At 38.9% G+C, this 17,397-nt stretch overlaps 1 protein-coding gene across 1 annotated transcript in view; it reads right to left on the reverse strand.

Moving 5' to 3' along the window:
• The window catches only part of ptk7b (protein tyrosine kinase 7b), a 168,265-nt gene that overhangs the window by 96,973 nt on the left and 53,895 nt on the right, over positions 1-17,397 (reverse strand). The gene's annotated exons all lie outside the window — the stretch shown is intronic.

Genomic DNA, 17,397 nt, shown 5'->3' on the forward strand with positions numbered 1-17,397 from the left:
AAGTTGTTGGCGTGAAATTTTGAGTTCTTCATATTTGTGGTATCATTGCAGTTTGTTTTGCAGCTATCCTTAACTCCAGAGTGTGAAGACATGTATATTTCTAATCCAAATATAAAATTGCTAAACATTACAGAGAGGGCAGACGTTGATAAAATGACAATTAGAAAATATATAAGTAGTGTAACAGTGCTATGATGTGATTTGAACTTTAAAATGCGAAAGGACTGTCGAATTAACCACACACAGACTAATCATTCAGTGGTATCCATGTGGTTCGATTTTTACTCTAAATACGCTTTTTCTGAGCATTTTTGTTAGAGATACACCAACCTTTCCTTTTCAGTTTCGATACAGATGAATACTTTGACTTTAAGTATCTGCTGATACCCAATATGAACCGATACAGTCTAGCAATGGAAAATGGCACTTACGTACAGTGGCGGAGTTAGCAATTTGGGGGCCCTAGGCAAACTTGAGTTTGGGGCCCTCGCTATAATGCACCATCATTTTTTTTATATTTATTTATTGTCTGTTTTTCACCATTGTTCTTGAGACACGTGCATCTCCATTTATTAGAATTATGGTGTCATATTAGTTAGGTAGTCTACTAGATGGCCAGAACTGAAAGTAGTTTTATTTTTTTGCTACTACAATTACATTTTTTTACATTCATTACATATGATTATTATTATTTTTCTCATGATTATTGTTTAAAAGTAAATTACTCTTATTTAATGTCATATCGAGAGAAAATCTAATTACTCTGAGGCCTTGGCCATTAGTTGCACGGAAGGAAATTGGCTGGGGGCCCCTCCAGGTTTTGAGGCCCTAGGCAGCCACCTACTTTCTCTAATGATAGCGTCGCTTCTGCTTATGCAATTCCTTAAAACAAATTATTACACAAGAGATCCACTTGTGTAATGAAACGGTTTATTATCCCTCAAATAACTCCTGAACAGCTTATAGCTTACAGCATATGAATACAAGTTCAAATATTATGCAACATTCAAGGTGAAAATCAGCCAGTTAATAATCTTAGTGCATCCAATTACAGGCCCAACCAGGGTATCAGCTTAACCCATATCATGGAACAGATATCTGACTCGGCTACATTTTCAGTATCAGCGCTGATATTACATACCAGTATCAGTATTGGTGGGTCCCTATTTTTATTAGGGAATATAGGATTTTTTTTTGAAACAATATGGCTTAAATACAAATAGTTATTTGAAATATTGCCCACCTTACAGACACATTTTTGGAAATCACACTCACTATGGGGATATATATTTTTTCATCATATTATTCATAAAGCACTCTTTATAGCTGGTCCAGGCGCACTGCTGGTTACTCATCTTCGTCTCCCTGGGATCAGAGCACACTCCCTTTGTTTACATGGTCTGCAGCAGTGTAATGAGGAGATGCCAGTCAATGCTCAAATACACAGCCCTGATTCCTCCCAGCTGTCTCAAGCCCATTTTACCTTCATTATCATCACATTTTGCTCTTAAAGGAACAAAAAGGAAGAACAATCACTTATTTCTAACAATATGCTGACAGATTTTAAAGCCGGTGTTGGGATTTGAGATGCAGAGACATGTGAAGAGCCGTAATGGAGCCAGGGTTTCTCTCAGCAAATACAGGAAGTACTAAAGCACTTAGGTGAATTATGAAGGGCTTTCACTCTCAGGGCTCATGCAGGGCTTTCCAGCTTCAATCACAAAGTCAACACACGCATTTCCGTGATTAGGATATACTTAGGTACAGGGGTTTTGAAGTGACGAATGGTTATGCCAAGAAAATGTGTGGTAAAAGCAATATAAAGTAGGAAAAAAAACAACATGTAAAAGGTGCACTGTATAACCTGGGGGGTAGTCACCTGCGCCATCTGGTCATGTCCAAGCAGATGTTATTGATTTGACTGGGATGTTCCACACTATGGCATTAAACTTATTCATTTCCATGGAGACAAGCATTTAATGGCACAGTTACAGATGTGTGGAGAAGTGACTCTTGTTACTGTAAGAAAGCAATTTGTTTAATGTAATTCTAAGCAATGAAATCACTTAAATAAGTTTGGAGACAACCAGACTCTTTCCATAAAAAGTTTAAATGACAATTTTAGTGCTATTTAAATAACAATTGCAGTGCTATTGCTGGGTTCAAGAGTTCAAAACATTGCTGTTATATTTTTTGAATAATCAAGGGTCTTCAAAATGGAATTGGTAACAGGAAATAGAAGGCAAGGAAACAGTAACAATAACCAAAATATCGTCATATCGTATCATCAAAAGTCTCACAATAACATTGGAGCCCCTCACAATATATCAAATCTCAAGTCTCTTTGCTTAAATTAATAGTTATAGTGATTATAATGTCTTTCTTAAATAAACTTGGTACAGCAGTAGCTAAAAAACAGAGGGAACTACATAGACGATGATCCTTTGGTGTTGTCAGTGCAAACTACATAAAGAATTAACTGTTATTAAGCACTTTTAAATCTGAATTCTTCATATTTTAATAGTGCTAAAGGAAAAAGTAACATAGCCACAGTTTTGTAAGCCTCCACAAAATATCGCAATGAATATCGAACCGTGAGATGCATATTGTGAAAATATCGTATCGAGGGATTTAGATATAGTTACATCCCTAGGAAATGTGATTGGAACCAATGAATACTTCCAATAGCAACAGCAAAGCATGCAGTACATCCACTGAAACAAAAAAGAGAGAAAATTGCTCCAATCCAACACCAGTGATTGCATTTTCCCATCACTGTTTCAGGAATGTGCCATAGACAGCAACGGCGGCGCTTCCTCCTCTGCTTGTCAATGTAAACCGCATCAGGAAGCACTGGGGCCTGAGCAGTTACAATGCCCCCCTGGTGAGCGTCCTGTCACTCACGGACAGGCCAGAGACACTTCACAGCGGGGGGTGGCGCGACCTCCCGGGACCTCCACCCAAATCACACCTCCACCCGGGCACCGAATCACAGACGGGCAATTATCCGCTCCCTGGACGCTAATTGGCAGGTTTGGCTCCATATGAATACTAAACAGGAGCAAGGGGCAGATGCTGTTATGGGCAAAGTCAATGAGCGTGGAGAAAAAAGGCGACAAAATTGGGCTATACATTTATAAGGTAGGTTTTCAATGGCGTTTTTTTGAAAATGCACGTAATTCAGTTCAATTGGCTAGAAAGTCTAAATTCATTCAAGGAAACCTATACTGTTAGAATAGGCTTTAGTGTCAATGCCAGTATGCACAAATAAACACTATTGTTATGGAAATGAGCGTCCAACAAGCAACAGAAAGTAGTATAGTTTGTGAGAGGAAATGGGAAGTGAATGGGATACAATGAAGTCCTCCACAGCTGTCCGTCAGTTGATTAAAATGTGTCAATTAGAAGTAGTAGTTTGGAGAAAACGGACATCCACAAAGGCATCAACTTGGACTTGCAACGCTATAATGGTCAGGCCAGCAGTCAAACCCGTAATGTCAAATTTCAAGGGTGAATGCTTTGTCAAAAAATAAAATAACTTAAATAATAGTGATGTAAAGATACCCAAATCTCTCGATACAATATTTTCACAATATGCATCTCACGGTCCAAATTATTAAGATTTAAATGTGCTTAATAACAGTTGTTTTATCATATAGATTGGACTAAAACAGAGCAAAGGATCATGGTCTAAGATGTTGCTGCACCATAAAAATACATCGAATTACAAAGAATATATCAAATTACAAAGAAACTTGCAATTCGATATATTGCGATAGTTCACGATATTATTGTGAGACTTTTGACGATACAATATCACTGTATTTCGGTTATTGTTACATCCCTATTAAATAATAAATATATTTGGGGTTTTCAGTGTTGTCAATTGTGTTTAATGTCATGGTATAAGGTATTAGTGTAGTATTAGTATTGCATTATTAGACACACCAGTCAAAAGTTTGGACACACAGTCTCATTCAATGATTTTTATGTTTGCTGCTTTTTATATTTTATATACATACAGAAGACACTAGCAAAGGGAAAAGTTAAGCACCTCTTCTAAATATTTTTCAGCTCAGCAAATGGAGGCAAATTTGAGGATTTTTTTTTTGTTCCATGCATTCAATTCCATGCATCTAACTTTATATAGCTGATGTTTTCTGTAGAATACCGGCTCGAACGTCCCCCTGGTTTTAAAGTCCCAGCGTACCCCTCCTTCCTTTGGGTGCCCCCTTCTCTTGGGCGGCACACGGGTAACTGCTGTACCCAGGAGAAGGGGGACGTTTTCCCCGCGTCACGCACCGTATCAAGTTAGAAAATCAGCATTCTATATCATAATAAAATTAAATATGAATGTAGCAAGACCAAATGTCGGGCCTTTTTCATGCCGGGTTTATGTCATTTTACCGATCTTCCCAATGCGGCACACATTTTTTTAGTATGTGATATCAATATAATCCTCACTGGCTTGTAAAAGTTCACTATGAAATCGTATTTTAAACATTTTTTTCTTGTTCAGCCGATCTTGGCCCGGATCTTAGCTCTTAGTGCAAGTGTGGGGCGTGGAGATCTAAACAATAGGTGTGCCGTGCCTGAATATCGGGTGGAGTGGAGCAGACTGGAGCATTTGTATATCAAATGTAGAAAGTGGTAAACATATAGAACAAAAAACACTGTATGGGAGAGTGAGTCCAAACGTCTGACTGGTAATGCATGTTGAAGTAGATGACTAATAGGGCTACTGACTGTACATCCCGAGCCATTTAGTTCCTATTTTGGGATAGTGTCCCTCCACATATAAACTATAGCGACAGATGCAGTGCTTTCTCTGTGAGTGTTTTGCCCCATTTCACTGGTGGCGGAGGCTCCATGGTCGGTCTGGTGACATGTTAGAAACAGGTCACTTCTCAGAGTGGGCACTTTGTACACAACTATGTTACAGGATAAACTTAGACACTGAGTAAAACGGATTTATCTCAGTTCACTGCAGTCACGCTGGTCTGAGCCACGGGGTTTTCAAAAACAACATGCTACAGCAACATTCACCATGCGACCACCACTAAGAAAATACAGAGAAATAAAAAATAGTTGCCAAATAGTGGATATCGTTCTGTCTCACAAAACCTAAACCAAAGTCGCTCATCGAATGTCCAGTGGATTTTAAAACATGAATCACAAAATATGACAAATAAATAATAAATGATAACTTATGGATCTGCATTTTTGACAGAACATAAAAAGTTTTTAAGAGAATCTTTGTAATCATAATCTAAAAATCAACCTTTTAAAATGAATACCACTTTGCAGATTTTCAAATACCATGCACTTTACCATGATCATCTATACTTCTATACTTTTATCTGAGCAAACTGTAGTCACAATTAGCATTTTTATTTAAAACGTAGCATGCAACATATCAGCTGTGACTTTAAGAATATGAAAGGAAAGTGTTGGTTGAGCCAACTTCACAGAGGCAATCAACCTATAAGGATCCTTGATGTAAAACTCAACCTTTTTAAATAAATGCCACTCTGCAGATTTTCACAGTTCAAACTAATCAACATTTTCCATGATCAGCTATACTTCTAATATTTTATCTTCAGGTGCAAGCTGCAGTCACAATTAGCATTTGTGTTTCAAATGTAACATGCAACATAGCAAGAGTGACTTTGAGAATATGAAAGGAAAGTGTGGGCTGTGCCAGTTCCACAAAAGCAATCAAACTATAAGGATCCATTTATGCACGACAACTGAAATGGAAATTTGCACACGAAAAGGTGCAGCCCACTGTGTCTGTAATTGCCATGTTTTGCTTTGAAAAGGAGCTGCCTTACCTGGTCCACACCACTTGCTTTGATGAGCAGTTGTTATTTTAAGCGCTGCTATGTCCATGCTAACAGTTTCTGCTTGTAAAATGAGGGTGAAATCAAGCTTGAATCACGGCCTATAATTTGAAGTCACTGTGTGTACTTGGTGTATTGATATGTTTTTTGTAAAAAGGCAAGCCGAAGTGTAGTTTTTCTTACCTTTGTGCGGAGATGCATCATTCACAGGGAAGAAGACATGGAAAGAAAAGAGAAAAATACATATTAGCCAAAGGCAGGGCTTTACAGCACAGAACGCAGCAGGTTTCTTTGTCAAAACATCAATAGTGTGTTTAGTTTGAGCTTGGAGGAATATCACGTGTTTGCATCTCAGAGGGGCTTTCTGTAAAGCACTGCCCCACATGTTTGAAAATGGCTCCTGGCAAAGACACCCCAGTGTGAATGGAGAGAATGGGCTCTATAAATCAATGCTGCAAACACAAATATATCCATCTAACCAGAGTATAGCTGGAATATAAGGACAGATGGATTTTATATTTCTGTGTGTATCTTTTCAATTAACAAATTCAGGAAAAGAATAGGGGTATATTGCGTATAAGTACTTTTCTTCAAGAATAACTGTACCGAAATACATGAACATCATGAATTTTACAAAACTATTCAGAAATACAGCCAAAAGCATACCTATCTCACAGCAATTTATTCTATTCATTTTGCATTGTTGCCCTAAACAAAATATGCAAAGCTTGTCCTTAAACCACTGCACAACACCAATACAATTTGCTTATATTTTATTTTTTAGAGTATGATTATTTAGGAGTGCCTTACTAACAAGGAATGCTAGGCAATGACACATTTTTTATTAATTTTATTGGTATAAAAACTGAAAATATTGTGAAAAATCTTACCACACCATAAAAATCTAAGAAACTGCAAGCACAACAAAGCTGTATGCAACAAAGCCATGTACAACAAAGCTGTATACGACAATGATATTCACACCTTTCTTCACAGCTCAACACAGGACAAACCTCACAGGCCCAAAACAAAGATGGAGGAGGCAATGCTTTTAGCCTACAGGGATCCCACCAGGCCAGCCCCCTCCTCCGTCTGTAATATATATGAAAGGTGCAACAAACACATTTTAAACCTCCCCAGACCCGAGCAGAGTACAGACATTTTTCTCTTTTAATACAGAGGTTGTCCATTCATCTTCCCACCTCTTCTTTTACAGCCACAGGAGGCTGAGCTAATGAGGGTAAAATATAGCCATTTAAGAGGGCTTTTTGGTACGTGTGCAGAAATTTGGATCATCGATCTCTCATCTCACTCTGGCTTGTTATACGAAAGAATAGTAAAAGTAAGAAATTTATTACCAAAAAAGTTAGTGTTGTAGAACCACCCTGGAACATTCAACAAACAGAAAGAACAATCCATTTCTAGCAAGTTATAAATTACCTGGTGTGTCAGGGTGAAAATTGGTGTTAAAATGGGTTGTTAGATATTAGAAGTCTATTTGGTTTTTAGTATGCAGCCTCAGCTTTGCTTTTGAGACAAAATGTGGATATGCACAAGGCAACTGGTTTATTTAAAAATAACTAATCTACTGTATTTCAAATAAAATGTTTTTATAGCATTGCATTGTTGATTCTAACCTTGTTCTTCTTAGTTAATCACCTAACAGTGTAAAAACATAAACTGAGCACTTAATTTTAATGTTTAAAACATGGAAAGTTACAGACATACTCCCATCAAGAAGACATTTCAAGTTATTTTTGACTAATAAAAACACCCATAATGAAGTTATTGCTGAAGGCAGATTCAGTTATTGCTATTGCATAACATTACAGGCAAAGCCATAACATTTCCAAGATGGTGGACCACCCACCTGAAAAGTTGAACAGTGCACCTGAAATAAAAATCCACTTTGCATTGCCCTCAAGTCAAGTCTGTGATTATTAAACAAATGCTGGAAAACAGCCTCAAAACAGGTATATTACAAAACACCCTCTCATATTACATCTATCCACGTACAAAAAACGCAAAACACAAAATTCAGACTCCTTTTTAGGCAGTTTATTTTCCAGTTCAGGGTTCCTCGTCCTCTCCCTCACCTCCTGAACTCAGACACATTGCTCTATTGGCTGTGAAATAGACACAGTGGCCGATTTCTAAGAGGATTATGAAGAGAAAGAGGAACAGCAGGAGGGTTTTCAGTCAGTGCCAACGTTCCCAGCCCGAAGGGGCTCCATTACAGGACAATAACAGCACATACATGGAGTGTGATGTGATACCAGAACATGGGTAGAAATGCCAGAGGGAATTGTGGTTTGGGGATGTCAAGGAGGAGTAAGGCTACAGGTAATATGGGATCATGATTATTTTCCACATATTGACTGATCACAAGTCTTTTTCATCAGTCAATTTTATTTTGTCTGATTAAAAAACATAATGGCCTTCAAATGAAATTTAATGAAATAAGATTTTAGATTCAGTGCCAATTTTAACCCAGAAAGTGTCTTAAGTTTTAAAACAGCTTGATCAGGTGAGTAAGAATCTAATTTGGTTAGAGATGGTTAAGTGCTGAACTTCTCATAAGCAAAACACAAATATTGCTGAAAACACACACACACACACAAAAACAAATGCAATCTCAAACAAATCTTAATGTGAGTAGGTGCAATTATCAAATCGCAAAAATTGCAATTCATTAGGCTGGAATATCCATTGCTAACAAAATATACTGTTATTGAAAAAAGAAAAAAACTAACCCGAGTTCCAAACACCTCCGAACATGTTCTGAAACGCCTGGACTTCTTGCATTAGTTTAGTAGCTCAGATTCCAGTCTTTCTCAAATGTCTCTTGGACGTGTTTGAAAAAAGGAAGACAATCCTATTTGTAATACATAAATTGCAAATCTAATTGAAAGTGCGTTACTTGTCAGAAAATTCGCAATAGATTTTTATTCTTAACGTTGAGCAGACCTACACACAAACACGAGATCCCACTGAGAGGAAATAGAAAATATTTTCATAATGGTTGAAAGCAGCTGATGTGAAAACAAAAGCAATGGAATATATTTACGGTCTGCTGAGGAGAGTAAACAGGAGTAATAGAGTTTCTCAGACAGTGTAATGAAGAATCTGATGGTTGGGTGCAGACTGAAGAGCAGGGAGGATTATGGGGGATGATATACGGGCACTGGAGCAGGACTGACTCCAGACTGAGAGACATGTGAGCCGCGCTAACAAACCGCTAACTAGCACCAACACACCACCTGAGACTCAGAGCACGGAGAAACAGAGGGGACGACATCGAATACAGTCGTAACAAAGGGGAACTACAAGATTTTGATCAAAAAGAAAGAAATGCTCATAGTTTTTGTCACAATCATAAAAGTTAAAAGGTGCAATCACATTTTTTTTGCTCTTGGACGTACATCTACCAACTTCTTGTTTCCAGTGCTTTGCGTCCAATGTTCCACAGTAAGGCAATAAAGATACATTACTTGTATTTATTCAATTATAAGTGTTTCTTTCAGTGAGGAGGTTTGCCTCTCCACAAACCTGACCTGTAACTTGTCTCCATGGAGATAGATACATTTAGTGTTATACTGTGGTACATCACGAGCAAAGTAATAACAACTCCATGGAGGCCTGCAGAAAAGTGTTTTATGATAATCCTGCGTTTGTTTATCCATCTGACTCAGACGTCCGATGACGTGTAGCGACACGCGCTGATACGCCCATTTTCCTCGGACGACGCAACTTGGAAGAGCTTGAAGAAAACCGAGCGAGTTTTCCGAGATGATGATGATGGCTGTACTAGGGTGACCATATTTCCGTTTGTGAAAACCCGGACACCTTTGGGGACGGGGGATGCTTTTTTTTTTTTACAGCGTATGAACACGTATTGTGTATTACAGGCGGGTAGTAATTACACACGGGTGGGTCAGGACTAAACCAGGTCTAAACCAGGACTAATCTTGGACTTAAGAGAGAAAACGCCGAGCAGTTTGTCCACAAAGCACGATCGGGCAACTGCCACGTTTACCTACGTGAGGTGCGGAGCTGAGCCGGTCCTTTCTCCTGTGGTCACCTCTGAGCCCGTCCTGACGGTGAGTTCCTGTTTCGGTTTTGGTTTAGTCTTGGTTTAGTCCTGTTTTAGTCCTAGTTCAGTCGTGGATTAGTCCTCCTTTTCAGTCCTGGAATCAGTCCTGGGTTAGTCCTGGTTTAGTCTTGGTTCAGTCCGTGGCGTAGGCAGCGCAAAAGTTTGATATAATCTCGGGTTAACGGGCAGGTGTGGTCCTGTACTGCGTGGTTGCGTTGTTGTACTGGGGGTCTCCAAAACTGGATCCGTGCGGGACTCTGCGCTGTTGGGCTCCATTACGGAATAAATTAATCTTCAGCTCGTTACATAAAGAAGGAGGAAAATAACAAAAGGACGACAGCAGCAACAAGTTTTAAGAAGGAAGTAAAAAGAGTTGCACCTGTCCTGACTGAGAAAAGTGTATAAAGTTTAAAGTGCTGAGGGGTTTTACAGACTTAAAACAGATAGAATAATTGTAAAATATAAAGTTGACTACTTCGCGGATTTCACCTATCGCGGGTTATTTTTAGAACATAACCAACGCGATAAACGAGGGACCACTGTAGTCTCACCTCACAACCTGTGCACATGACCTCCCACTTGTCCCGACCGGGATGGAAAACGGAGAATTTCTTGTACAAGTCATTGTTAAATGCGCATTTGTGCTTCGGTATGTTGCAGACTGTCTGACTGTGTCTCGCTCCTTCTGAGTCACAGACGCTATGAGAGACGCTCAGTTTAATGCCCCCAATGAACGGTACTGAAAACCTGGACATTTGCATCACTTTATAAAAAAAGAAAAACAGACGCCCCGGACAGGACGCAAAATACGGACATGTCCGGGGAAAAACGGATGTTTGGTCACCCTAGCTGTACCCAGTGTTACTTGTAGTATGAACCATTTTCATCGTGTTTGGAGCTTTGGTGGTTTAAATTACTGCAATACTTTACTGCGCCCGTATCACTGCCTGTGGTTTGGTGGTCGGTGTAGCCCATGTTTTAGCCCATTTCCTGCTAGCTAACGTGCCAAAATGATCTATCACCACCTGACACTTCACTAATATACTAAATTATACTATTTATACTGAATTCTTCCTCGAGGTTGTGTAGTTGAAGCACATACTTATTTCGGAGCGCCTGGTACTCGGCCAGTGCTAAAGCAACAACAGCAGTCCACGTTTTAGCTTTCCAGTTAGCATCCACGTTTTTCTCCAGGTCGGACAAACGAAACATAATAAAACGACTGAAGTGTGAACGTGACGTCATGTTTGAGATCCAAAAACTAAAACAAAAAAAACAAACTACTACTACTAATCTGAGAGTTGCTTAAGTGTCAAAGTATTCTTGACGTTATTCACAAAACCTCGAAGTCAGAAAGGACAAAAATCTCTCAGGTTTTTAAAAGGACCGCAGACATGTTAGTTGAACACATTTTTCCATTTAGAAAAGTTGTAAATTTGGTGGGTTGCAGTTGACCTTTAAAACTCTACGACAAAAAATTGCTCGGTGACACAGAGCAGCTCTCCTTACAGAGACTCTGACTGCTGCCCATACATCAAATGATTCACTGATATTTTCCCCTCTCCTCTTCAAAAGTCAAACCAGTCTGCGTAACCCGATCCTCTGTCACTCCCAAAACAATGGCTCTAACCCGACAGAAAGTAAAGCTTAAGTGACAAACGCCAAACAATTCCAGATCTGATTACACAGTATAGACCAGGAGGCATCTGCATGTCTAATTTGAGTCTGGGCCGCACCCGTTCATAACACAGAGGTCTACGAGGAGAGTTAAAGGCCTCCAGCGCTCCGATACTGCCCCAGACCAGGTTACATGTCCGTGCTATTGAAGTACAGAGCTGGGAGGAACGAGAGACGAGTGAGCAAATTCTCTGCTCTTTTTAACAGTGAAAGGCATCCATATCTCCATAGACACCGGCACTTAATACTAGGTCAGCATAATTTATAGCTTTATTTACAATAGCAACGTTGTGTATTGAATTACTCATTGTAATGTTTTAGATAATGGTTTAGTGAAATTAATAGTCACATATTCTACATGAATCTATGAGCAATCCAGCCACTAGGGGTCAGAGCTCAGAGAAATTAGACCAGGACAAGTCGTAGGCCAAACCAAATATTTATTGAGAAATTTCAACACCATCTGCATAATTTCTCTTCCTTCGAGACATATAATCTTATTAAAATAAATGTTTAATAATAATTTTGCTTAAAGAATTAATCCAGAATAAACATAACAAAATATATATTTTTTAATTAAATAAATAATGTAATGTGTAGCCGGTGGGACAGCTCTAATACATATTTGATATGATCTCGAGGGCCAAATATAAATATATCGCAGGCCAAATTTGGCCCCTGGGCTTGAGTCTGACATTTCTGAATTAGACTGTAAATTATACAGTAATCCCAAATTTGCTAGATGTGAAGAGCCTTAGAGTGTATTATTTAATTGCAGTTGCTTCCCCTTTTTATTTTATTCATATTTAAATTACATTATATACACAAAATTGACCCACTTTTGAACTAAATCATTCAATTGAGGACCACTGATGTAAGTTTAATCATTGATCAATCTTAAAATGTTCAATTGTATATTTAAAATGTTCTTAGAATAATTTTATTTAACCAATTATTTGATTTAAAGTCGTTACATAACAACCCACTCGTGGATTTCAGCTTCTGGTCATACGCAATATTTTGAGGACTTTTTCCCCAATTCAAAAGACATAATATTTAGTTTTAATATGTCAATTGCTAAAGTAAAGGTCCTATTTTTTTCTTGGAAAGACCCTGAAGATAGTCATGGTTCACTTCTTTGTATTATTGACCCTCAGTACTTCAGAGGACGCCTTGTTGTTCATGTTTGAGTGTGATGTATTGATCGCTGCCCGGGTGCATCTCCAGGTCTGGACTATGGAGGACCTTGTCTTGGCTTGTAATGGGCTGAGAGGCTTACGCACACCAACACACACACAGACGCACACACCGACACACACACAGACCCCACACACTGACTCACACACCGACACACACGCAGGGGGAACATGTGAAGGGAATAGTAAACAAATAGGACCAAGACTTCAGTAATAGAGATACAACATTTTTCCAAAAACAACTTCCAGGAGCATTAAAGGTGCACTATGTAACTTCTCCATGGAAACAAGCAAGTGCCAATAGCAAGAAATGCTTTGCCAGGAATTTCCCACCAACAGTATTAAACTTCTGCATAGAGACAAAAAAATACAAGTTAGTCTATGGAGAGGCAAGCAAACTCACAGTAAGAATACATGTTTTATAAGCTATATTTTGGGAATATATATATAAAAAAATTAATGAAGAATATATATCATGGAGATAAGCAGACTCCCAGACTTCCTTCACCCCAGACACTTCCTGCAGCTCCACCTGGGGGGATCCTGAGGTGTTTCCAGGCCAGCCAAGAGGCATAGTCCCTACAGCGCGGGGAAGACCAAGGACATGCTGGAGGAACTATGTCTCGACTGGCCTGGGAACACTTTGGGATCCCCAAGAAGGAGCTGGAGGAAGTGTCTGGGGTGGAGGAAGTCTGGGAATCCCTGGTTAGACTGCTACCCCATGGATTGCTAGTCCCGGATAAGCGGAAGAAAATGGATGGACAAACTATAAAATTATAACTGCTAAAATAATACAAGATCAAATCAAAGTAAGAGCATGTTGGGAGTGGATACTTTTAATAGAACCCCATGAGACTGCATGTCATTTTGTTCTCTGCAGAAGCCCAAACCAATGTAATTATAGCTTCTGAGGTTTGTTAATTGCAAATTTTCAAATTGTGATTTCACTTAGATAAAGAAATTCAGTTTTACAGCATAGTAATGAGTTAAGACCACCTTTTTGTCATACTGAGTCACATAAATTCTTAAAAGTAATTACAGAATAAGAGATGATCTGAAGCCATTTATAATAATGATTCATTAAAGTAATACATTTTGGGGCTGGTGGCATGTGTGAGGATTAAAAGCTGGTTTGGGACTTTACCCATAATGCATCTCTGTCAGATGGGGCGTTTCCACAGCAACAGCCCAGGACAGTAAACCTCCCACGAGAGCGGCCTAAACGCAGGTCAAAGTTCAATGAAGGGTAATTTATTTTAGCTGGAATAAAGATGAAGCACGTATCTCCAAGCACCCTTCTGCCACCATGTTTCTACCACTTAAAAAGCAGGATTAGCCACAACTCCAGTGGAAAATCACTTGAGATTGGTCTTTTTAATGTTATACTTTAATACTTAAGCCAAACGCATTTCCATCCACTGTGCGAGTAACACGATTTTAGACTTATTCTGGAGGTTTCCAAGATATGGCACTTACTAAATGTAGTGTAAATTGAATATATTGAGGGCTACTTTGGCCCCTTTAAAATACAAAATTGGAAAGATTACACCAACAACCATATTTCATCTTCAGAGATTCTTGAAGATTGAGATCATTATCATTTTTAGTGGTTTAAAATGTGATCTACAACACTACAATTTACTACTATGATTTTCTCCAGTCAGAGTTGAAAGTCTTCTGATGTGTGGTCTAGGGACAAGTCCAAGTCCAATGCTGTCTGAATATTAAGGATTACTTGACAAAACAGTCAAAAAAAAAAAAAAACCTCAAATGTCAGTCCACACGCCAACAACGCAAACTCAAAATCCAACATTCAACTTGTTTTTAAAAGAACTCAACACACCCAAATATTTCTACACGCCCTTCACTGTGAGCCGCAAGCTCCAGGAGACACTATCCGGCTAATGCTGGCAAATGACATTTAGTGAAGAGTTATTTAGATGCTATCGGTGGCTAAGGGTCTTTGTGCTAAAGGGATTATCGCTAGCGTAGCCCGCGTTGAAAGGCTTCTTTGTGGGTGTAGTGTTTAGCCGGACAGGGGAGAGGTTGGGATGCCTGCGCGGAGGGTGTCAGTTATCTTGGACCCTGCCATGCCCCTCCGAGTTCCTGAACCGTGGCCAAAACCTGGTCCTCGAGCCAGGAGCTAGAGTTTCCTCCACAATGATAGGTATTCACGGGAAGAGCCACTGGACCGACCAGCGCCTCTCTGAGTGGAGTGAGGGCAGAGGGAGCAGGGCTGTGGGGAGAGAGGCTGCATGGGGTACCAATGCTGTTTTGGATCTAAGCGTGCTCAACGGAAGGCTGGCACTGCATAATGCTGGACACACATTTGCTCACTGGCTTCAAAACCATGTATAAAGCAAAAGAAGGTTGAATTTTGTCAACAGGGGTCTAATACATGTCAATTTCCACGTCAAGTTTGTGATTTATTTAAAAAAAAAAAGTCTACTTGATGTGGAAATATGTGCTCTGGTCCAAAAAGCCTGAAATTTACATATTGGTGAGTTCACAGATAAGGCAGAAGATCTGAATTCTTAGAGACCACAAGTGAGCAAGACTGAAGAATACTTAAGACGTTTGTGTCCTGTCTATATGTACACTTAAAGTTTCATAAGTGAGATCTGTGGACCTTACAGGAGCTGAAAAAGCCAGATGAAGTAGTGGTCAAATCTAGTCAATTCAACAGTCCTGGTTTGGTCGACATTTAGGGTTTACCAATAGTATGCTTTTTAGTGCTTTAATAATATTTATCACCATCTCCAATAGCCAGAGGTTCTCAAACTTTTCTCATCAAGTACCATCATAGAAAATATATGGCTCTTCAGGTCTAAAAGAAAACTATTCCAGGTCTACCCTAGGGCTACTTAAGGTCTACAAATGAATGACACAAAGATAAAAAAAAAAAAAAGCATTGCATTCTGAGAAATGTACAGAAGCCCTGAGCAGCCACATCAACGATAAAAAAAATAAAAAATTGTCGTTGAAAAAAACAAAAAACAAACAAAACACAAGAGAAAAAAACATTTTTGAGTTGGTGCAAAATGAAAAAAAAAAAAAAAAATTAAAACTTTTTTTAAAAAGTTGTTGGTGAATATAAAATCGAGCCCAAATGACGTGCCTCTTTTTCTTCTTTTTTTTTCTCTTGCCACTCGGCTTCCATAGCGAAGGGATACTCATAATATATATATATATATAAAAAAAGACAGATGGTTAAAGTAAAAAAATATATATTCTTGTTAAAAGTTTGTCAAATTCCACCTTTTTAAAATACAGCAGCAGCAGCCCATTTGTGTCCAAAAACATGTTGGATTCCTCCAGGGTACAGTAGTTAATGGAAAACTAGGTCACTTGAATACAGTATTAGAGCTGCTCTGTTCCTCCCTCCTCGACAGTTTAATTAAATGTAGATGAGGAGGGGAGGAAAAAAACGCATAGGTCCTTTCAGTGCCCTTCCAGATCCTGGTTTAGGAGGGAGTTTTCAGGGTTAATACGGCCAAATGAAGAGACAAAGTTTTGTTGAATTAATTTAGGGTTGTCAGTTTCTTTCTCACAGTGAGGGGTCTTTCCACTTGGCTGGGCAGAAGACATACAGGAGACTGGGGGGCTCAGTGAATGGTTGGCTGCACTGTCTCTGCTCCATTGTTCCTTGTAAAATGGTGTGTTTGACTATCAGAATACTGCTTTTGGTTGCATATAATGAAAAATGTAGTTATTGCAATGATATCTGTATTAAAGGGAAGATAAAAAATAAAGTCCTGCATGAATTTGGGCACATGAGTTTATTAACTTTAACCTTAAAGAAATTGTGTCATGTATGTTTTAGCATAATTTCTAGTTTCCACTTGCAGTCTGGACAGGCAGGTGTTGAGAAGACAGTTAATAGAAATTATGACTGAATAATTGAAAATGTCAAAGTTGAATCATCACTGGCACTTTGAGCTATATATGCAGAATACTGAGTTATGGAAAAAATACACATAAAATACAACATGATTGATTATGTTACAAAAAGTTCAGCAGCAAGTTCATCATATCTTTCTTAGCATATTTATACTTGCCGGGTACTGGCCCCCAATGACTCTGCTCACACCTTTCTGTAACTTTAAATGTGCAGCAGACAGTCCTTTAATAATTATACGTACAATGACCCTTTTATAGCACCTGCTCTGGAGTAAGCAGAAAGTTAATTGCTTTGGCCACAATAGAAGCCCCTCTTCAGGCCCTTCCCATTTCCTCTGGCAATTAGGCTGCACTTCCCCTCGGGTACTTGTGAACCAGGGGCCAGGCCGACGACCACGACTGAGGATGTACAGCAAATACAAACAATGATGTATACACAAGATGAACTAATATCTATTTAATACAAGTACAAAATAAGGGCAGTTAAACATTGCACAGTGAAACATTTCTGTCAGCTACCTGCTCATCTTCATGGAGACTGAATTGTTAGAAAGTTCATATTTTTGGCATGGCTGCGTGGGAATTTGAAATCCCAAGTTTAGATTCAAATCCTTAAATCTTGTTTTCATCCTGGGCAATGCCAGATTATTCTCTGATTGCTGTTCATGGGCAAATGCAGTAGAAACAT

Source organism: Boleophthalmus pectinirostris, unplaced genomic scaffold, assembly GCF_026225935.1.
Source record: "Boleophthalmus pectinirostris isolate CB_2022bp ecotype Guang Dong unplaced genomic scaffold, ASM2622593v1 HiC_scaffold_5, whole genome shotgun sequence".
Lineage (NCBI taxonomy): Eukaryota > Metazoa > Chordata > Actinopteri > Gobiiformes > Gobiidae > Boleophthalmus > Boleophthalmus pectinirostris.